The following is a 25,418-nucleotide window of genomic DNA, read 5'->3' as shown; positions in this document are numbered from 1 at the left end:
TCATCAACATAACATTCGATTTCATGATGAATCATATCATGAAACAAAGTCACCATGGCCCTCTCATAAGTAGCACCGGCGTTCTTGAGACCGAATGGCATCACCTTATAACAGAAAGTGCCCCACGGTGTGATGAACGTTGTTTTCTCCATATCATCTAGCGACATTTTGATTTGATTATAGCCAGAAAAGCCATCCATGAAGGAAAACACCGAGAATTGAGCTGTATTATCTACCAACACATCAATGTGAGGTAATGAAAATCATCGGGCTAGCTCTGTTCAAATCCCGGTAGTCCACACACATTCTCACCTTCCCGTCTTTCTTCGGGACCGGCACAATATTCGCAACCCAAGGCGGATAGTTAGTGACAGCGAGGAAACCAGCATTCAACTGCTTCTGCACTTCCTCTTTAATCTTCATTGGCATCTCAGGTCGAGTTCTGCGCAACTTCTGCTTCACTGGAGGACAATCTGCTCTCAACGGTAACTTGTGCACAACAATATCGGTATCCAACCCTGGCATATCTTGATAAGACCAGGCAAAGATATCAACATATTCTTTCAACAAGGCTACCATTCTGCTCTTGACACTCGCCTCCAAAGCAGCCCCGATTTTCACTTCTTTTTTGACCTCGTCGGTACCCAGATTCGCAACCTCAACTTGCTCCTCGTGAGACTGAATCACCTTCTCCTCTTGTTTCAACAACCTGGCTAATTCCCCCGGCAGTTCACAATCTTCTTCGCCTTCTTCTTCGGCATGATAGATCGGATTGTCGAAGTCATATGAGGGTGTAACAGGATTGTTATCAATGAGATCCGGCGAATGATCGCATCTGCATGAATGTTGATTCATGCATTGCTTTAGAACCGGAGTGAAAAAAATTGAAAAAGAAAATGAAAACATTGCCATTTTTATTTTGTTTTGCTTAAACTGCAAAATTAAATGAAAAACAGGGAACACCGCTTTTAATTGAAAACATCCTTTTATTTATGATGCAAAAAATTGCAAAATGAAACATGAGGTGGCCCTTACAATGAACCATTACGTTTTGGGCAAAACGTAAGGCTTCCATGCAGATAAAATTGAAAAACAGAAAATATTACTCTTCAAGTAGAGTGACAGTGATGATCTTTTCGGCCTTCCAGTTCTGGACTCCCATCCCTGGTACGCACGGCTTTATCCATTGATCTATCTTGCAATCACTGTCAACTTCTTCACTCACCATACAGATGTGATCTGGATCCAGCATTCCAGCACTGGTGAACGTGAATGACGGACGACGTCCTCTACCTTGTCCAGACGAGCCTCGGCCCGACTGATAACCCACTCCGAATCTATCCTTCTTGGCGGTGATGTCCATCATCTTTCCCCAACCAGGAGCTTCTCCACTCCTCACCACCTCAGCAGCCTGTTTGTATGAAGAAATGGACGGCTTCTCCTCTTCTCTGGCAAAAAGAGCACTCTCCACCTTGACGGTTTCGAATGCTTGACTTGGCGTTTCCCATATCTCACCGTCCATTTCAACATACTTGAACGATGATAGGTGGCTGACGAAGATATCCTCCTCTCCACAGACGGTGACGACCTGCCCAGATATACTTCAATTTCTGGTGCAAAGTCGAAGTCACTGCCCCAGCAGCATGAATCCATGGGCGACCCAACAGGCAACTGTATGCCGGCTGAATATCCATGACATAAAATACCGACTTGAACACCTCGGGCTCGATCTTCACCGGGAGCTCCACTTCCCCAAACACTGCCCTCTTCGAACCGTCGAAAGCTCTCACTATCAGGTCAGTGGGCGTCAAGATCAACCCTTCACAATTCAGCTTCGCCAAGGCTTTCTTTGGTAACACATTTAAAGATGAGCCGGTATCAACCAACACATGCGAGAGCACGGCTCCTTTACATTCCATAGCAATGTGTAATGCCCTATTATGATTCCTCCCATCCACAGTTAGATCTAAATTAGTGAAACCCAACCCATGACTGGCATTGACATTTGACACCACCGTCTCTAACTGATTGATTGTGATCTCTTGGGGAACATATGCTCTCTTTAGTATCTTCAATAAAGCCTCCCTATGCCCCTCGGAGCTTAGCAACAACGACAAGATTGAGATCTTGGATGGAGTTTGCTGCAAATGGTCAACAAGCTTGTACTCTGACTTCTTAATGATTCTCAGAAATTCTTCAGCTTCATCATTAAGTTCTCTCTCCGACCCACCAGGCGCCGGTGTCACCACAAGAGTACCTTCATTTACCACTTGTTTCCCTCTTGCCCTGGCTAAAGCCTCGACCTTATCTTTCTTTTTTCTCTCTCCATCCCCATTCCTCAAGGCGTCCGGTGCAAACAACCTTCCACTGCGAGTGAAACCACTGGGTCCAGCATTATCCACCTTTGAAACGGTGGTTACACCTGCAGTCTGATCCTCCAACTTCTCCCCGTTACAATATACTTCTCCACCATAATGCCATGGCACGGCGTCATCTTTTTCATAAGGAATTGGCCCAGGTACCGTGATAGTAACTGGAGCCGCCTCTTCCAGCGTTGACAAATCAACCGGGTCAAAATAGATGGTTATGGTGGAGACATCTTCCTTCACCAAATCAACCTTCTCAAATCTGAGGCCTCCCCCATCCATCATCTTCTGGACAGCCTCCCTCAACAATACACACCCATTGATAGCAACAGTGCACGCAACACAACAGTCATCACAACCCGGGAAGACCCCACTCTTCAACAATTGCCGCTTGACCTCAGCCAACGGAGTCTTCAACTGGTCTATACTCATCAGCCCAACTGTTCTTCCACCCTCTAAAATTGCATTCACCCCCCTTTGACCATTTGTTGGCATGGGATTAGCATTCACATTTGGAGATGGAGCAAAGTTGATTGCCTTGGAATCCACTAAGTCCTGGACCACATGCTTAAAAGCTTTGTAATTTTCTACGTCATGTCCAGGGGCTCCTGAGTGGAATTCGCACTTGGCGTTCTCATCAAAACTGGCCGGCCTCTGATCAGGTCTCAATGGTGCCAACGTCCTCAGCTGGACCAACCCCAAATCCTTCAACTTCTTCAGCAAGAACGAGTAGGTTACAGGTGTCCTATCAAATTGACGATCAGTCATTCGCCCTCTCACCTGATACCCAGCCCTCTGCGGTCTTTGTTGAAATGGCTGTCGTTGTTGTTGCGGTTGTTGTTGTTGTACAGGCTGATTATCAGCAGGAATGGTTACCGCAGCAGTGTGCTGGTAGTAACGATCCCTACTCTGTCCTCTTTGGGTATACACAGCGCTGGTATCACCCTCCTTCTTTCTTTGACCATTCCCAAAGGGCTTCTTCGATTCCAGATGACGAAGCGTTACCCTGTATCTTTCCCAGCTTTAACCAACTCTCAATTCTTTCCCCAGCCACCACTATATCAGCAAAGTTAGTAACCGGGCAACCAACCATCCTTTCTGCAAATGTCCCCTGAAGGGTACCCATAAATAGATCAGACATTTCTCTATCCACCAACGGAGGTTGAACTCTAGCAGCTAGCTCCCTCCACCTCTGTGCATATTCCTTAAACCCTTCACTAGGCTTCTGAGACATACCTTGTAATTGGGTACGGCTAGGAGCCATATCAGCGTTGAACTGGTACTGTTTAAAGAATGCATCTCCAAGATCTTGCCAGCTTTTAATGTCAGAAGACTTCAGCTTGGTGTACCATTCCAAGGACCCTCTAGAAAGACTGTCCTGGAAGAAGTACATCCACAGCTTCTGATCCATTGTATAAGCAGAAATCATACGGACGAAAGCCTGGAGGTGAGTTTCCGGGCAAGAACTCCCATTATACTTGTCAAACGCAGGCGCTTTGAACTTTTGTGGGATCACAATCCCCTCAACCAGCCCCATATTTGACATATTGACAACCCCTGGAGTAGCATAGCTTTCGAGAGCCCTGATTTTCTCCGCCAGCACTTGAATCTCCTTGTTTGGTGGTTGGACCCCGTACTGCCCAAACTGTTCATTTAACATGGAGAATTGATCTGCTTCTCTGTCTTCCTCTCTATCTTCCTCAGCCCCAAAGAAAGGAGGAAACAGACCGTCCTTCATATTATTGCCCACCGGACCTGGTCTACCACTTGTGGCAGCACCAAAACCACCAACATTATTAGTCACTACACAAACAGTTGTCCTCTTTCCGAGATCGCCTCCATCCCTGGAACCACCAAGACCGTGATTGGAGACCCCCTCTAAATTGACACCACTATTGGCAGCTGAAGCCCGCTCGAGCTTCTCCACTTTATCGGCAAGTGCTTTTTGCCCCACGGCAAACCCTTGCATGACATTAATCAGTTCATTCATTTTCTCCTTCAGCTCAAGAAAATCTGCGTTGGGTAGATCCATCAGCCTAGGTGTGTTGCGTCTGGTAAAGTATCTGTGTGGACGGGTTGTGTGCAAGGGAATGGTTCTACGAGCACGAGCAATGATTCCTGAAACAATCAAGCACGTTAGAAACTGACACCTGCAAAATAGAAGACAAGTTATTATGATTCATGCATGAATGCAATGTCCATCCATATGAGGAACACTCTGTCTTTCGATCCTGGCTTCATCGAGACAGATAATAATCCGGCAGCAACATTCTGACATTCATCATCTGATTTCATCATACAGATCAGAGATATATGATTTAGCAAAGATACCACCCAACCATGTGTGTGCTATGTGCGTGAAGAAAAGGCAAAGCAAATAAAGCTTGAATACCAATCACTGAATGAAAACAACCATTGTATATCAAAAGTGCACCATATGTGCGAGAGTCATACATCGAGTCTGATATGAATCAAATACAATTCTCCAGAATCAGAAAGAAAATACAAGCGAGTGAATTCCGTCAACAGGCCTGACGGTAATCCTCCCAAATGATAACAAGAGGCTACACTGAAGAAGGCCCCACAGAAGGCTCTGCGTCGTCAACCATCTTGGTAAACTTCACAGCAAACCTGAGTTCAGTATTCTCCTGCTGCAGTCTTCCTATCTCCTTCTGGTGAATCTTCATCTGTCAGAAATAATGATCCCTCTCAGCAAGATAATGATCTCTTTCAGCAATGATCTTCACGTTCTCTGCTTCCTTAATCTTCAGCTTTGCCTCCCACTCGGCGATAAGGGTTCTGACTCTGTTGTCCCTCTGATCCCTCACAAGGATTTGTCTCCTCTTCTCATCTTCAATGACCTTCGAAGCTCTAGCCAAACTTTCCTTGGTGACGTCATGCTCCTTCGTGGATGACTCCAAAGCTTGGCTGACCTTGCGGTAATAAGCGGTGTCTATCTCAAAGCGCTTCACCTCAATGGCATGTCTCTTATCCTGATCTTCTATTCACCCTTTGATTTCCTGATTAGCCATCTGAATTCTAGCAACACTCATCTCCAACTCAGTCTTCTATGCTTGCAGCTGATCTCTGGCTTTCTTCATCTCAAGGAACTCTTCCATGCTGACAGAAGAACGTGGCCCCTCAATCAAAGGACACCAAGGATCACCTCCAGGAAATGGTAGACGTGTGAGCTCAATCCTCTTCCTAAGCCAATCATCAAATGGAGGAAAAGACTTGCTGTTAACCTTGCCAAAAGGAACCTTGCCCTTTCTCTGAATGTCACGCCACTCATCAGACACTTGCCTCAACTTTGTCTGATTGCCCTCAATTGGGAAGTAGAAAGACTCCTGAATCTCTCGTCCAAGAGGAGGACCCTCCACAGCAAACCCCATCTGTCTCCTAAGAAGCATCGGGTTGTAATTAATGCAACCTTGAACTCCTATAAGAGGCACATTGGGAAGACTCCCACAACTGTAAATGAAATACCGTCCAGCCATACCATTGTGAGTCCAAGCTATGTCCTTGGCTCGCAAACCCATCAACCTGAATGACCACTTGACAGTAGGATCAAGAAAGACAAAGGCACCCCTGGAAGGCAAATACCCCATGAACCATTTGTACAACAGCTGAGCACAACATCTGATCAATCCACCATGCCGCTTCTCGTTCCGATTATGGACCGAGTAATAAACATCCCCAACCAGAGTAGGAATGGGATTCCTCAGCATAAACAACCTGATGGCATTAATGTCCACAAAGTTCTTCTGATTAGGGAACATGATGATTCCATAGATACTCACAGCAATCAAAGCACATACGGTCCTCCAATTACCCACAACAGCATGCTCCTTGGCTTTAGCCTCCAAGAAACTCAGATAAAAACCAGGCAACTTTCCCTTCTCCTTCAAACCCCCATTGGTCACCTCCGGGCTCAAATAAAGAGCACGAGAAATCTCAACAGCATCAGGTTCCCCCTTAGTGACGTAGAACGGAATCTGATCTCTGATCTGGATACCCAGGATGCTAGCATAGTCCTCCATCAAAGGCCCCAATAAGTAGTCTGGGAAAATAAAGCACCTCAAGCCTGGGTCGTAAAACTGGAGAAGAGTATGAATGGCGCTCCTATCACTGTCTGTGAGCCTGAAAACCAACTTCAGAATACCACCGTATGCCTCACGGAACATCCCCACCTGGTCAGGCGTAATCAACGCTATCATATCTCTCAGCACACCAATCTCTGGGTCGAAGAAACTGTAGACAACATCGTCCTTCAAACCGGTCCTCATGTCTGGAACAAAGAAGTCTCTCAACCAGGATCTCGATCAAGAATGTCCCCTGCATATGGATAAACATGAGTTAAATGCACATAAATGCAAAATGTGAATGATGTTGATGTATGAATGCAATGCACTGTGTCATCCTCCAAGTCATCTGAACATCCACTGCACTGAGTTACGGCCTCTGAACTGATCACAACCATCTAAGGGAATATGTAACCACAAATCCGACTTGAGGTTCTGAAATAAACGAAACGGAGGATATATCACCATCATCACCAGAGATCCTCTGAACAGATAACCACAAGACCCTCTGAACCAGCCCAGAGAATCCTGAAATAAACGGATCCCCACTGATAAATACCATGGACAGAATCCGGCGTCTCAGAAATAAATCCATAAATCTGACTTATAAATAGGACCCTGATCAAAAACTGAACCATTAGTCACCATCAAAGTCACCATCAGGACATGCATCTGTAAGAATCAACCCTCCCCTCACAGGTGAATTCTAATCAAGACATCCTAAGGCGGATAATGGTCTCGATAATCGGGCAAAGATACCTAACGGGTTTTCCCTTTCGGGTGTGCCGTTGTAGCTCTCATAAGATCGTCTAAACCAATGATCCGGGAAAGAACGGTCACCAAAGTCAATAGCTCAAATGAAGTGACTCAACCAAAGTGGATACTCCACAAAGGAAGAGCTCCCTCAAAAGAACCTCGTCCGGCTTGTGGTATGTCAGGTCGCCCAAAACATGTTTACCTAACATGAGAGGCAACATGAGACCACACTAATCCTAGGTGTATACTCGGGCCTGGGTTTTAGCCCCACTCAGAACACCCCCCCCCCAAATCAGAGGAACCAACCTGTACAGAAGATAGCGCAATGATAGTATGATGCATGCAAACATTTAGGCAAATATATACATAACATAATAATCATAAATGCAATAAATAGAGCAACACAAGCAACCTAAACTATCCTAGAGAACGCTAGGAGTGACTCGCTTAGGGAAGATGGACCAGCTAGAGGTCAACTTCTTCAGTCCCCAGCAGAGTCGCCAGCTGTCGCATCCGCGAAAAACAACCGGCGGGAAAAAACAAAACAAACAGAGCCGCCACCGTGCGTTATTTATCCCAAAAGAGGGAAAGGAAACGCTCGAAGTAAACCTGGAAAAGACATGGTCTCGCGACCAGAGAGAGATGGGATCGGGAGTCGGTTATGCGAAGGGAAGGTATTAGCTACCCTACGCATCCGTCGTACTCGACGGGATCCACGCTCAGAAAGATAGGATAAGGTTGCTAAAAACTGCTCACAAACTGCATAAGGCTGGAAGGAAACGCAGAAAGACAAAAGAAACTAACTCGGCAGGATATCGCATCCTGGGCCTACGTAGTCTGTCAGGCACAAACATCAGAGTCGACGTAGTTCGGGACAAGGGGAAACGTGCTCGCTAGGATGTCGCATCCTATGCATGCGTATCTTCTCTGACCGGAGAAGAATCAGAGCACTCGTAGCTCGGCTAACGCACGCCAAACAAAACCACACAGGAAACCGACTACCAATCGCTGGACTTACGTCAGACTCCACACGAACAGGCAAACATGGAAACCGAATGCCAATCGCTGGACATACATCAGACTCTGAACCAACAAAACACACACAGGAAACCAACTGCCAATCACTGGGCTTACGTCAGACTCCAAACAAAGAAGCAAACACAGGAAACCAACTGCCAATCGCTGGACTTATGTCAGACTCCAACACACACAAAGGGGTTAAAAAAGAAAAAGGGCGCCCGGAGAGATCAGCTCATCTCCTGCCTACGTACCTCATCTAGTATGAGGATCAGGGCAATGTAGTTCCCCTACACAGGGAAAAGGGACTAGCCTAACCAGATACAAAGGGAAACACAAACTACTAGGGAGACTACGACTCGAGCCTAGAAGTTGTCATGCATACGATCCCTATGTTAAGGTTTCTATCTAACTTGCACAGGAAGCAAGCTATCCTAAACAGCACAGGCAAGCAAAAGCACAAAAGCAAGCACACAGACTATATACAAACAGATGGGCTCATACAAGGTTAGGCTGTGAAACACAAGCCAACTGGAATCGGGTGTAGTTAGCTCTTAACCCTAACATTGAGAGTTAGGGTGAAGCAGATGAAATGGGAAGTGACGGTAAGACCTCACAGCTCTTATCCCTGGCCTGGGAGAGCTTCAGACAAATGAAAGTGTGGGAGTTCAGAATGGAGGAACTCTTCTCCACATGACTGACACAACATGATCATGGGTTATTATCCACAATGCATCGACACAATGGTGTGAGCAAGGTGAATGACACAACTGAATAGCAGGAGATGGATTACACATCTCTTTTATCTGCCAATTGCCTCCTAAGAGGTCTTTACCTACTTGGCACAAATTTAAACATTCACAAGCATTGCCTCTTCAGGAGGGCTTCAGACAGGTGCCTGCCCACATAACACGACATGTCTTCCAGACTACATGAAGTCAGAGAGTTATACCTAGGTGGTAAGCAAACCACAAAGCAAAGCAAAGTTCAAAATGAACTTAAAGCAACTTATGTACCTGTGGAAACATCAAACAAATCAGTACAAATACTCAGACAATCAAACAACAGTCAATAAGCAACAATCAATCCCAATGTACAAAAGGTGTAAGCCAAAGGTCAAACTCAAATGAGTCAACCTCAACCTAGAAAACACACCAAGATTAGTAATCAAAAGCAAACAACAATGCTCAAATGATGAAGCATCAACAACTATGGAACTTAGATGTTCAACCTGAAATCAAAGCTCAAATGTGAGAAGCAAACCACTAGGTCAAAGCCTAGGGTCAAAGATGGAGAAAAAAATTCAAAACAGGAGCTGAAATTTAACATGAATCAACTTCAATCACATCTTGAAACATTCCAAAAGGTCTCACATCAATATCATTAACCAAAAGTATTTCATGATCAATTGAAGTTCAAGGCAATTTTAAAGCTCAAATGTGACCAACCAGAATGAAAAATCTCAATTAAATCAGAAATGATTCAAATCATTCCGACAAAATTCATGAGCAATCACAACATTCATATCATACATCACACAAAAAATCAGGACAATTGGAGATCATTTGTAATGGCAAACACATCACATAAGTTGAACATCAAAAGGTGTAACACATATTATCACACCAACTTAGAACAATCATAAAACAGAAATGACAATTGATAAAAATACCAAATCAACACCAAAATGTCAAGCAATGTGTCTAGTTTCATCATGCAAATTTTCAGAATCATTGGATAAGAATCAAGCATTTCACAAAGGTATAAACATGGCAAGGTCAAATATGTATACATGTTCAAACATTCTTGCACCAAAAATTATCCAGCCAAGCACAACTTATGAAATCATGATGATAAAAAACTAGAGAAAATCAGGATCACAATGCAAAAAATTGGGATGAATTTGGATGAATTTTGCATTTGTTATGATTTTTTGAAGATGAGAAAAATTAAAAAAAAAACATATGAGAAGCCTACATGGAATAATGGAGGGAAATGGAAAAAGAATGAAGCATTTTGAAATAATGTCACCGCCTGGAATCGAACCAGGTGCATATTTGAATATGCTGGCGCGCCAAGGACGCAACGTGGACCAATCAGCAACCAACCCTAGGCGATCACTTGCATGGCAACAGAAAAGCATGGTCAAAAGGATCAAAAGCGTAGCCTTAGCAAATCCGCAGCTAATCTATGAATTCCGTAACAAAAACCACAGCAATTCTGGAAAAACGAAGAACACTCAAAGGTTGAAGATGAAGATCATGAAGATCTTCATCTGGATTTTCCAGAAAAAACAAAAGTGTCCAGAAATTAAAAATGAGCATAGCATCGTGTAGGTCTTTCATCATACATCAATAATCCACAAACATTTCATCAAGAAACATCAAGACACGCACGGATCGAAGGAAATAATATTCATCATCCAAAATTCAAACAGTCATATCTCATTCAAAACAACACCAATTTGCACGATTCAAAGCTCAAAATGCTCAGCATACTTAGATCTACCATAATATCATAATAATTTTGAGAAAAAGAGAGATCGAGCAATGACCTCTTGAAGAGCAGATCTGGAATTAGCTGGATTCAAGGCTTGTGATAGCTTCAATGTTCCTCTAGGATGCTTGTATAAGTGATTGGAAGAGAAAATGGAGCTTAATTGTGCACGAATCCACCAAAACTTTGAATCACCATGGATGCTTCCATCTTCAAGAATGCTTCAATGTGGCTCTGTTTGCTTCAATTCCACGTGCAATCTTGCTCAAGAACACCTCAGGAACAAGAATCAATTAAGAGAAAGTGCTTGAATGTGAAGAATTTGGAAGAAAATTTTGAGAAAAAAAATTGATGAATTTGAGATCTAGATCTGAGAAAATGAAAAGCTAATCTGAAAAACAGTTAGGGTTTATGCTTATATAGGTCATGCTAATCACTCTTTAATCATGCTTAAGCCAATTGTTAATGAAATTAACCAAAAATGAGGTGTAGGTGCCAATTGGTCTTTTCACCCTTATGCATGATATGCATGTGAACAGTGCACGAAATTCCTTCCAATTTCACTTAAAATCTGATTTTGGAGCCAATGGCAATAACACAATGTTCAAATAATGCACCAAATTTAAATTTCATGTTTTCCCTCCAAAAATCAATGAATTAGCAAGTGCTCATGTGATGATAATTTATGCAATGCAATGCATGGTTTGGAAACTATAGGCCAAAAGAAGAATAATGCAAAAAGAGCCATCCATTTTGGAGCTTTGGTTGAGAAGTTATGTCCATTTGAAGTTCCATGCATAGTTTGCCATGTTTTGATCATATCTCCTTAACCACACATGAGAAATTGATGATCTTGGACTTTTTGGAAATGGGAGAGAAAGATCTTCAACTTTCATGTTGGACAAAATTTCATTTGAAGCTTTCTTGATGATGTAATTTTGAGTTGAAGCTGGTCCAAAATCTTTCCGTTTTTGGAAAGTTCAAATTACAGGTCACCTGCTATTTTTGGAAAGTCTTGACCTGACTTCAAATTCTTCAATGTTGATGTTTGAAATGTCAAATGAGACTTGTTTGAACATGAATGAAGTATCTCTGATCACTTCCCACCTCCAAATCCACAATTGACTTTCTGTTGACTTACAATTGACTTGATCATGCACAGATGATTTTGAGCCTCAACCCCTTGATGAAATGGCACCACCATGAAACCCTAGCTTATACAAGCTCAATAAAATCATATGAAGATCTCCTTCTCAAGAAAGACCTCATCTCCTTGAAAAACCCTGACTGTTAGAATGCAACTGATTAGGGTTGACCAGAGGTCAAAACCCTAATCCTAAGGAACATGATCAGGCACAAAGAACCTCTTGGTGATGATAAAACCATGATGATGGTGATATACTCTGGCAAATAAGATAACACTCATCCTCCTTGAGGAATCAATAAACCCTAATTGAAGCACAAACCTCAGATGATTAGTGATCAATTTATGAGACCCTTAGGCTTGAATCTTTTAACCTCTCTATCTTCTGAGAAAGACCTAGGAGGATGACTTGCTTATTTCACATGATATGCAAAGATGTAATGCCTAATGTCCTAAAAATAAGATGCAATATGATAAGCTAGTCCCAAGAGAGGAGGGAAAATTTTGAGGTGTTACAGTATCTCAATAGAGAACTCAAGGCTTACGTAGTTCTAGGTAGAAAATGTTTGTTTGTTGGTCGATTTTAGCGAAAGCTATATTGTATTAATCGACGAAAACATTGTTTTACCCAAAACAGATAAGGAGCGGACGTATACCACACATCAAATGGATTTACAAATCAACATTCGGAAAAACGTCACTTACCTCAACTCAACAATTGTGGCCGAAACATTTCTTTGCATCATCTTAAGACAAGATGTCTTTCGCTTATGAAAAGGTTTTAAAGACCGCATTGCGGCGAAGAAAAGGGTTTGATTGGTTGAATGTATTTTGAGTGATGGCGAGAACTTGGATGAGCGAGATATCCATCTCGAATCCGAGACTCAGGAGTGTGTGGTATCCACCACGTTCCATTTCCATCTTACTGGAAAAAGTATTTAATAAATATTAAGTATTTTGAGGTTTGATTGAGAAAGGGTTTGAAGAAACCGCATGGACAATTTTAAATGATGGCGAGAGCTAAGATAGGCGAGGCATCCACCTCAAATCTTAATCTCAGGAGTGCACGGTATCCACCATATTCCATTTCCATCTTTATTGAAAGGGGTTAAGATAGGAATTAAGTATTTTGGAGTTTGAAAGACGAGTACTTGTGACTTGCAAATTCTTACAGCTTGGGTCTAATACTCAGGACTACGTCTGGATATTTCACCCAGGTAATCTTTTTCTTCCAAATTTTCTTAAGGAAATGGTTCGAATATTTACGAGTGTTTTGGAGGGAAGACGAATATTTATGGCTTGCAAGCTCTTACAGCTTGAGCCTAATATTCGGGATTATAACTGGGTATTCCATCCAGGATAATCTTTTTCTTCAAATTTTTTTAAGAAGATGGTTTGAGATATTTACAGGTGTTTTGGAGAGAAGACGAATATTTATGGCTTGCAAGCTCTTACAGCTTGAGTCTAATATTCGGGATTATAACTGGATATTCCATCCAGGATAATCTTTTTCTTCACATTTTATTAAGAAGATACGTTTCAATAGAAGGATTAATGTGAATGTGTGAGGTGTTGGTCAACTAAGTTAATATGGCGTATGAGTTCGTGGAGAATATGCCCAAGAGTAAGCCGAACGAAATAAATAAATACGCAAGTTATTTACAACACATTAAAAATTAAACCGGAAAGAATAAAATCAACAAGCGTAAAAAAAAGGACTAGATAAAAAGGTACAAAATGGTAAAATAAATAGTAAGAAGTTATAAAAAATTTAAATAAAATAGTAAGCATAAAAATAAATGAAGGTATGCTACTCCCAAGAATCGAACCCATCCCACTAAAGAAGATGAAATTGCTTTCTCTCCACTTGGCCACTTATGGTCATTCTCTTACCTTAATAGCAACTTAAAGGTATAAACAAGAATAGATAAAGATAAATTAAAATAAAAACTAACTAAAATGAGATGGGCTGTTTAAGCAAATGGGCAACTAAAGCCCACGAAAATGGTGAGAGAATCCCAAAGGCCAACCCTAGCCACCTGGCTGTTGGGTGGAGATAACAAAACTTAATCATCATCAATGCCAGTAGTAGTTAACAAGAAGTTGCAAGGAAAAATGAAACGGTAATTAAATGGTAAGGTAACCCTCACAGGTGGGTTTTAAATAGGTTTAAAATGCCTTCAAATAAATAAAAGAAAAAGAACTGAAGGAAAGTGAAACAAATCACCACAAATTTGTTCATCTCCCTCAAAGAACAACTTCCACTCTCTTGATCTCTCCCTAAATGCAGACAAACGAGTGCTTCAAAAATCAACAAAACTCTCACCTTTCTCGTTTATTCTTCAGACGTCTCCGCTTCGATACGAATCTCCCGCTCCCACGAATCTTCTATGATTCTTCAATCGCTGGTGGTCGCCGAAAGCCGTCAACGGCGGAAAGGTTTGTTGTGTCGGAAGCTGATCGCGAGCTTGAGGTTGTCGATCCTTGGGATTCCGTGGTTGCGACCTGGTGGAGGAGGCGGCGGCTCTCTTTTTCTCGGTGAAAAATTATTAGGGTTTTTTCCGCTCTCTCTGAACAGTGGCCGCTCCCTCTTTTATACTCACCCTGCTAGGGTTTTGAGTTGACTTACTGCAATCAAAAGGGGTATGCTCTTGGAAGTGCTTTGCGGTGCTCCAGTTTGTCTGTCTCATTTGGTGTTTGATCTGGAACAGGTAATACGAACCATGTACTTTCCTCTCTTAAATTTGTCTCAATTCCTTTTTGGGTCGCTGGTGAGCTTTTACCGCCGGTAAAGAGCTATTTACCGCTGTGAATTTACCGGAATATTGGTTTCATGTCTGCAGGAGAAAACGTTGAACTTGCTAGCGTGGCTTTGATTTTTTTTTGTTGATGCTGTGGTGAGTGTTGAAGTGATGAAGTTGCTTGTTCGAGTAACAGTTGGGTTAGTTTTGTTACAACTGTTGAGACTGCTACCTCGGCCATGTTGGTTTGGTTTGGGATTTTGGTTGGGAAATTATTTTGAAATTTACTGTGAAATATAGATTCAAACTCAGTTCTGTTTGTAAACATGCAGCAGTTATAGGAGTGCATTTGATGTGTTTTTTCTATCCAATTATACAGGGTATTGAAATCCTTTTTGCTGTCAAAATAATATGTAGGATGCTTATGGTATGAAAATATATGTTGAATGTTGTATATGGAAAGGCATGTGCTGTAGGTATTATGCTCAGAAGTGAATCAGGTTGACCTTCCTGTCAAGGTTTGCCCGAAGAAAAGAAATGGCTGCCATAATGCTCAGTAGAAACTTGGGTTCAACATGATTTCTTGATGAAATGGGGCTGACTTATTAATGGCATTTAAGGTTGATGTTGTTTGGATATAACTTGATCATCATTTGAATGAATTGGTGTTGGATCACATGAATTGGTGTTGGATCATAGCCTCCAGGCAACAAAGGCTTCTTGGTAGGTTCCTGCAATTTCTGACCTTCATTATCAGATTCAGACTTTGACTTGTTATGATTTTTTTTTACTCTTTGCAAGAGAAAAACCTTCATCCTCTAAAGCATCATCAAAATCATCATCATCTTCGGAAGATGCTGGTTGATCATCATCATCACTTCTGGAAGAAACTGAGTCAGAATGGGCAACCTCACCATTCTGAACAGGTACAATTTCCTCACTTTTTTTTATCAGATACAGTTACAGGTTCATCACTTTTTATCTGATACAGTTACAGGTTCTTTATCAGTCTCTTCTATAACATCTTCAAAGTGTTCAAGCTCGTCATCATCAAAAGACTCGTTTTGCAACGCCGTGTTCTATAAAGGTGGTCTTGCTTTAAAGAGTTCAGAAAGAAGGAAAAGGCAAGCACATGCATATTGTGGTGGCTGCTGAAGTGCAACCTGCAGTAAACGTTTAGAAAATGCAGCTACTCGCTTTATGTTAACATCCCTTTTCACGGCTCTTAGAATAAGTGCAATAAACATTTCTGCCTTGGATGTATTCATGACAGCTGGAAGCAGGAGTTTGGAGTATAAAGCGCGGTAAAATCGATCACTGGCTATCTGATTCTTGGATGAAATTTTATCAAGAAGCATCAGTGCTTGAACGCCTACATTGAATTTTTTTTGAATTAACCAATTGGAAAAGTACTGGTGTTTGAACATCAACGATGTCATCGGCTTCATTACTCGAGACAAAAGGAAATGCTCTATTCACTCCGGTTAAGAGAGCTGATAGGAGCATGTAATCCATTTCCACTTGTGATTCTGACAACCCTTCTGTTTTTTTCTCTTTAGGATTTTCCTTGCCGCTTTTATCGACTTTCTCATTGCTGCTACCGCTGGCGGCTTGCTGTTTTGAATCCAACTTCGTTTGCCATTTTGGTTTTGGCTTCCACCACTTTGGAACGAAAAGCATCAGCAGTTCTGCTATGTGTTTTTATTAAAAGATATTGCCACATCTCACAATTCCATTTTTGGTGCAGGAAATATGCTACATGCATGATGATTGCTCGCTGCATATTGTTCACCGAGACGTGAAAACAAGTAACATTCTTTTGAATTCATAATTCAGTGCAAAAGTTGTTGATTTCGGTCTCGCCAGGATACTGATTAAACCAGAAGAACTTGCCACCATGCCAGCTGTGGCTGGCGCATTTTGATATATTGCTCCAGGTAAAACAATTTTGAATTCCCGTTTTCTCATAAAATTCGACTATCTTAAGTTATTAGATCTCAATGTTTATTTCGTGTATGAATTGCAGAATATGCTCAAACAATTAGAGTCAATGAGAAGATAAATGTTTGCGGCTTTGGAGTAGTTCTATTGGAACTAACAACTGGAAAAGAAACTAATCTAAAAACTGCCAGCCGGTACACCATCAATGAAGGAAGTCTTGAAGATATTGATCGGTTGCAGAGATCCGCAAGCAAGCCAATGCAGAGAAGATTGTTGATATTCATGACGATGCTCCACTCCTTAAGAACTTTGATAATGTGATAAAATGCATGCACGTTTGTAACGAACTTGGAACTGAGTTTTTGACTAACAGTTACAGCTCCGTGTTTTCCCTTTTAAAGTGCAACATTCACTTTAGACTTTAAAGAAAATAAATCCACAGCTTTGGATATGTTACCTATCTGGATAAGCCATGAAGTGTGACTTTATATAGCATTGTAATCTTGCAAGGCAATGACTTCAGACATACAACAACTGTATAACGTAAACATGCAATTGTAATCTTGCAAAGCAATGACTTCATTTCGTTTGCACTGAACTGTATTAATCTCTTGGCAAGAAACAGTCGGCTCTGAATTCTTTGATTGATCAGTTAGTTACTATTTAGAACACCATTGTTATCATAAACCAGACTGATGTTTTCATGCCCAACTTTTCTCAAATATTCTTTTTTTTTCTAAAGTGCTTGATAGAACAAGTGATAACCCAAACTTCAGCTCATACACGGCAACTTGAATTGGTTGAATAATGTCATTAAATGCTGAGTACTCATCCGTCAACCAATTAATGAAAGACATTACCGTTTCCTGCCGACTGTGAGTGCGGCCAATAACTTGTTGTGGATCCTCTGCTTTAACATCACTCACCAAAACCTCCAAAGCAGCAGTGTGTTTGAGAAAACTCATCACATTCTTTCATCAATTTCTTGTATTTCCAGGATGCAGAGCGGAACACAATCTTTCTTTGCAGCAGACACACTGAAGTGTGTAGAAGGTTACAAGTTTAGAACCTTTTAGGACTTGAAATGAACAAAACGCTCGTTGTGAATGAGCAAGAAAATGATGCTTTCATGAAAATGACGGTTGTGAGTGGATGGATGTGATAAAAATGAATGAAGTAGCTGAAACATGAATGAGTATGCGTATGAATGAATGGAAGCTTTCCAATGTGAATGAAAAAATGTGAATGCGAATTTGAACATGATATATAGAAATATGAGATGGAATATAGATGGAATCTCTTTGAATTAAGATCGAAAGGGAAAATGATGTTCTATGAGAGAGACAAAACATGGATTGAATTTAGACATGAGAATGAAAGTCATGACATTCCAACTGATTCTATCAAAATATATCAAACATCTAAAGCCAAATAGAGAGGTAAAAATCTAATAGTCATGGAATGGCAAGTAGTGGCAATGTCTAAACAATCAGTGTATGTGGATAGATTCATGACCGGATGAAATGGTCATGAGGAGGAAAACAAATGAGTGATTGATGAAAAAAATTCAGGACCAAAATCAGGGTATGACAGTTGCCTCTATTTAAACATCCTCCACCAGAGGAAAATGAAACAGCACTTTTCATCAGATCGCAGTGGGGGATGGTTAAATACTATGGAGACCCAGATTTTGATCCTGAAAAATGCAAATGTTATGATATGATATGCATGGATGCAGGATTCTTTATTTTTGAATTTACCCGTTAGGGGCATGGTGAATCCTTAACAGGAGATGTTACCGGACAGACTAATCTGTGGGGAACTCTGATGGCCCACAGAGAAACAGACACAATAGGGTAAAACAAAATCGCTGGGGATAACAATCCTACTGGAGAGTCAAACACACAACAGGGGAGTACTCAAGGCGAAAATTGACAAATGACACTTGGAGTACAAGAGATTTCGGCAGTAAGTTCACACATGACTTACTAAAACCTGAATAAGAAAAATTTCTACAACAGGTTCATACATGACCTGACAATGCTGGGGAATACCAAGAACGGTTCTGATAGCAAGTTCAAACACGACTTGACAGAAAATAGAAAAATCAAAGAGAGTGTATCGAAAAGTTCATACATGACCTGACAACACTGAAATAATCATAGAGAAATATTCTTCAAAACAGATTCAGACATGACCTGGTAATACTGGAATAAAAGCTCAACAGCAGATTCATACATGACCTGACAACACCTGACTATTCAAAGAGCGCTCAATTAACAGGTTCATACATGAACTGACGTTACTTGGGAAGAATCAAAGGGAGTTTTATCAATAGGTTCATACATGACCTGAGAATATTGGAAAACATACAAGGCAAGTTTTATCAATAGGTTCATACATGACCTGACACTTTAGAATACATCTGATAGTTCTGGAGATTTCTCACAAGAAATTCATCCAATCACAGATTTTGGAGATTCCTAACAGGGAATTTATGCAAAACAAAGATAAACGGGAGTCTTCTTATAAGTAGATCATCCACACAAAAGGCTATGATAATTCTTTACAAAGAAATCAAACAAAACCAACATCATTGGAGTTTTCTAACACAAAAAACCTCCAAGCTTCTGGGAATTCCTCAAGATGATGAGTCATACATGACTTTCATGGAACCATCAGGAAAGACAGGGTAATCAAACTCTCTATACATGCCAACAACAATTGGACTTTTAACCGTAAGTAATGGATTACAACCAACTTTTAACGGATTTTGCCAACAACAATTGGACTTTGACTGTAAGCAATGGATTACAACCAGCTCTTAACAAATTTTGCCAACAACAATTGGACTTTGACTGTAAGCAATGGATTACAACCAGCTCTTAACCGATTTTGCCAACAACAATTGGACTTGACCAAAGGAAATAGTAAAATATTCACTATCACATCAGAGTTTCCCAGCAACAACTGGTCTTGAAATAAATTTCAAGGACTATGGGATTTTTTTAAGAGATACCAGTAACCACTGGATTTTTGATGGTAATGCCAGTAATGACTGAATTTTGGAGATGCCAAAGACAATTGAAATCTTGAAACGATACTAGTGACAACTGGGCTTTGGGTCAAGAGATAACAACCAACAACGGGACCAAGGGACCACACGAATGAGTACAAAGTACATTTTGAACCATGCATGATTTAATCTTTGTTTTATGCATGATATATGAATGATCATGATATGCAATGCTGACAATAGGCAGACTGTGAGTTTGTAGGGACTGTTTACAGAGGTTCTGATTCCTCAACACCAATAACTCAAAGTCGTACAATTGACAGGCGTATCCAGAGGAGAATCTATCAAGATTGACAATAATAAATAACCAAAGGTCCATCCTTCCAGAAGATTAATAAGTTGTATTCCATGGAGATTTTTGTTGGTGATCCAGGAATATTTATGCAATCTTGAGACTTTCGGAAAAACAAATGATTTTCTCTTGATTTTCACATATATCAAAGTAATTTTGTTCCTTTCACTAAATTTCAAATTCTTTTTCAAGTTTCAAAATTTCATTATTAACAAATAAATGACACTTTGCATAACAAAGAAAAACGTAGAAGAACACAATTAACAATGATTGATAGGAAAAACTTGTATTTTATTCAAGAATGGTAGCCCACAAATGGCGTAGCTCCATGGAATGTTACAAATTTTGAAAAATGGCAATAAGGAATGGTTTACGTTGAATTTAGTGACCACTAACATCCCCAATAGATATGATTCCCCAAAACCTTGCTTCTAAGAGGAGTAACTGGATTGATCTTCCGCTTCAGATTCTTCGGTGTTAATCAGTAACAACTGATGCAGTTTATGCCTTGTGCCCCTAACTTTTGCCTGGATCGCCCTTTCGGGTTTTCAATCCACCGGGACGCTCCTTTTTGCCTAAGTCGCCCTTTCAGGTTTTCAACTTAGCGAGCTACCATTTTTTTTATCCCTAACTTTTTCCTGGACCGCCCTTTCGGGTTTTCAGTCCACCGGGATACCCTTTTTTGCCTAAATCGCCCTTTCAGGTTTTCGACTTAGCGGGTTTTTATTAGGCATAGTATTTTTTAACTGCATCAGAGTTCACGGGGTGTGAGAGCTCTTCATCATCCATAGTTGTGAGAATCAAGGCACCTCTGGAGAAAGCTTTCTTCACAACATATTGGGAGTCCACTTCCCACGTGAGTCCTTGTGTATTGCCAAGATCTTCTTAAGCACGAGGTCTCCTTCTCTGAACTCCCGAACACGTACTTTCTTGTCAAAAGCCCTCTTGAGTCGTTTCTGGTATAACTGTCCATGGCACAAAGAAGTCATTCGCTTCTCATCTATGAGGTTTAACTGATCAAATCTATTTTGAATCCATTTAGCCTCTTCTAGCTTGGTTTCCATCAGGATTCTCATTGAAGGTATCTCCACTTTAATTGGGAGAACCGCTTCCATCCCATATACCAAAGAGAATGGGGTTGCCCTTGTTGAAGTGCGGACGGAAGTCCGGTATCCATGCAGTGCAAAGGGTAGCATTTCGTGCCAATCCTTATAGGTTTTCACCATTTTCTGCAGGATCTTCTTGATGTTTTTATTAGCGGCTTCAACAGTTCCATTCATCTTTGGACGATATGGTGAAGAGTTATGGTGCTCAATCTTGAAGCTTTAGCATAGACCACAAGCTTGATGATTACTTGCAGCTTCAAGGACAAAACTCCCCCTGTCATGGACGCCCTACTCTCCTCTTGAAACTTGGAGATCACACATGAGCATATCCAACACCCCAAAGTTGGGCCTTCACATACTTCCTGATTCAAAGAGAATCCAGACCACTTGATGAATGGAAAACATAAGACGCATCTTCATGTCTTCAAGAGCACACCCTCTGTTCAACCCTCTTAGCTGAACACATTCACACTCTGTGTCAATCTCTCTTCTAACCAGAACAGAAGACCACTTCACAAGATTTTCTAACATCAGCTGGGACATCCTTCACAACGAGGAGCACCATCTGATAGTCTTCAGATATCACTGAGTCATCAGCTTGATTAAGAAGACCCCAGCCCTAAATTGGGACATATACATTTTCATCCCATTACTAGAGATAATCTTCCATAGATGGCTCAGAACTCCTACCACAAGCTCCAAGGGATGAATAGAAAGCACCTCCTTTAGTCTTCAACTTACTACTTTTCTACTCAGGAGTAATTTGTCTCAGACTTTCCTCAAGAATAATCAGCTGCCATATGTTGATTATCTTGATTCTTCGAACTCACTTCTGAGGTAAACCAATTGCCACTGGTTGATTACCTCCTTCATGAATCCTCATATGAAAAGGTCAAATGCTGCTTTTTGACCTCCCCAAGTTTATCAGACTTCTCCCAAAGATATTCTGACCTTTCAAGTGAGACTAGAACTTCAAGCTTTTTGAAGTATCCAATCTACAACCCTGTAGACCTTTCTATCTCAAGTTGATGTGCCACTTCACCAACTAAGAGTCTGATGATGAACCAAATGTCACAACATTGTGTTTTGACATCTAGCTGTTGAATTCAGCTCCTTCTTCTGCCACTTGAAAGAACTTCCTCCCTTCACAGAACAAGAGTTCAATGTTCTCAGAGACTTGATTGTGAAACCAAGTTTGAGTAAACAACCTCCATCCTGCAGGTTTGCAGTTAAGTCATCCAAGCTCACACCTTGATGAATCCCTGCTTCTTCTCCAAAGACATCAAACACTCTGATGTATGAGTCTTCAGAAGGACCAGTTAGAAACTAATCCTTCAGCTCTACCAAGGATTCCATATCCTAAGGCAAGGCTGTTTCCATGATGTCCAGACTGCTGCCACTGTTCTTGACTCCACAGTGTGCATAAGCTAATGCACTTCCTTACCTAGATCAGAAATAAACTGATCCAAGTAACCACCATCAAGACTATGATGTCTTCTTCTTCTTGTACATACCAAGGCTGAATCAAGTTTCTTGCCAGGAAACCTTTTCAGAGATCATATGCTTTTGCTGCCACCAAAGAGATAGATCATAAGCCAATGTACTATCCTTCCTGTGATTCTGCACAGGGTCTTGAAGAAGTGATGTTCCAACATCTTTAAGAACATCCGTTATCTTGAGCTCCAAGGATAATCAATTACACACTTGTACTTGGCACAAGTAGACATTGATCTTAAATCCTTTCCCAATTTTCCTTTCAGATATTTCCACCATAAGAATACTTTGAAAGTACTCTTCTTGTGTCAACATCTTCTGCTTGCAAGCACCTAGACAATTTTGAAAGTCTTCCCAGATTAAATTCACCCTTAGGAATGAGAGAGATGAATTCTTCCTTGCAAATGTGTCACACAACCACCAGAACCCATGTGACACAGGTTAACAGCCAACCAGACCCTGGGCTGACCAGACTTGAGGAGGTTAACCAAGACTCCCCCTCAACTTAAAAATCATGGAAACTCCACACCAATAACCATGCATTGTATAAAAAATGTCTCTACCTGACATACTTCATCCCTACCAGTGGTAACTACTTCTATGAGTTATACCTACGCAAACTCCTACCACACCAATCAGACTTTAGCTGACCATAAGTACTAGAGGAACACCAGTCAATAGCAGATACGCATTGCCAGAGCATACTTCATCAACCAACCTATGAATCTTCATACTCTCACTCCTTGAAAGAACTGCCACTTCTGATCGTGGTGCTTGAATAGCAAGATTCATGGTCCCAATCCTCTGAAATGAAGTAGCAGTCAGGTTACTCCATTGTTGACTGCTAGCCTCCAGAGGACTTGTCTTACAACACTCCATAGTACTCCAGAGAATAGCCATTCATCCCTGATCAATCTACAGGAGTAGGACAAGCAGCAGGAAATTGCTCAATGTCACATCTCACCCAGCTCCACTTCTAGAGACCAGACCTCTACATGTGACCTTCTTGAGCATACACACAGTTGACCCTACCCTTGTCAACTTAGTACACACAGATGTCTCCTCTTCCAGGTCAGGAGTAGGTTCCAAACAAGTATCCCTTTGTTTGACACCTAAAAACATCTGCTCTTCAACCAGTAGCTGAATACTTGTTGAATAACATGTTCTAACATCGCATAGAACATTAGTTCCACCTCCTTGGAACAAATCTGCCTTGAAGGCCTTCAAGATCTTCATACCCCCTACTCAAGTGAGTAAAAGAATCAGTAATTAAGTGATTCTTACTATCCTGAAGTGAGAACTTCATGATGAGTGGACTTGAGGAGACTCAAGTATCTTTGACATCTTCAGTAGATTATGATGAGATCTTGAATACAACAGCCTTTCATCCACATGAGGGGAAACAACATCAGAGTTTGATTTTTGCCAGGTATTATGCAGCGGATATCATAATACAACTCAACCTATGAACACACACTTCACCAGATCAGCCTCCAAGACCATACCAAGTTTGAATGTGATTCAATACTGGCACAGCTGTCCCACATACAGGCCAATTGCCACCCTCCAGAGACAGGTACACACCATTCCTGTCATGAACAGTCCATCCACCTACTTCAAGGGACCATTTAGGGAAATTACAGAACCTTTTATAGGTTCCAGCATCAGTACTAACATAACTCCTTGCAAGATACCAGAAAGTATCACCCATGGATCTCATCCAGAAGCAGAACAGGATGCCTGCTCTGATACCAATTGAAATTCTGGTGTAGTCAGAATTCAGATGTTATACTCCACGTCATGACATCTGATCTAACATTGTACTTCTGTTGTTTTCTTCCATAGTTATCAGCATGATGTCTTACTGTTGTGTGTGGACATCATCTGTTACATTGTTCCAGTGTGTGTATCTTTTACTTGTATTTCCTAAATTAAAGGTTGAACATGTTAATCTAATTTCCACTTATTAGATTGCTAACAATTTGGCTATTTGTTAGGTTCATTAATTGTAGGTTAGTATTTGGTTTCCTGGTTTTTCTCTAAGCTATTGAATCCCTGAGAAAAATACTGAACCAGAAAAACCAATCATCCTACACTTTAGCACCTGCTGTTGGGAATGAATGTCACAACATTCAGTTCGACATCCAGAACATATGCTGATTCTGTTATGTTCCTGGAAACTTGTTGTGCTAAGTTTGCAATACTGGAAAAGACCAACTAGTCTCTACTTCAGTATCATCCTTCAGTATCAACTGTCAAAACATCCAGTTTGACAGTTTCACTATGATCCTTCAGCCATGTCTGTTATCCTTGAGAAGAACAGACTTAAATAAATACTGAACTACAGTTAACCTACTTATCATTCAGTATGTACTGTCCCTGATGAATGTTACAACTTTCTGATTGACATTCAAACTGAAGGCTATAAGCCAGGTCAGTTATCATCTTGATAAGCTGACTGGAATACCTGCTGAGTTATGACAGTAATAAACACATGCAGAAGGAAAACAAACACAGGAAATTGTTAACCCAGTTCAGTCCAACATGACCTACATCTGGGGGCTACCAAGCCAGGAAGAAGATCCACTATTAGTAGTATCAATTCAGAGTTAAACTCACCCGTTTACAACTCATCACTTAATCCCTACCCAATGCAATCTATACCTAGGAACTCCTAGATAGAAACCTCCAGTTTCCATTCCTATCACTACAAATACAATGTAATGTTAACACACCTTGAACTTGCTTCACAGCTTCATTCAAGAACAAAATCACTCTTGCCTACAGGCTTTGAGTTACAAAAACTCTCAGGATTTACCACTGAGATACACATGGTAACCTTCCCACAGATTGGGAGGTTTACCTTACACACACCCCTAAAAATTCATTCTAAGAGGCTTACAAAAA

This window comes from Lathyrus oleraceus, chromosome 7 (assembly GCF_024323335.1).
Source record: "Lathyrus oleraceus cultivar Zhongwan6 chromosome 7, CAAS_Psat_ZW6_1.0, whole genome shotgun sequence".
Lineage (NCBI taxonomy): Eukaryota > Viridiplantae > Streptophyta > Magnoliopsida > Fabales > Fabaceae > Lathyrus > Lathyrus oleraceus.
The sequence above is the reverse complement of the archived record's forward strand: the minus strand, read 5'-3'. Positions refer to the sequence as shown.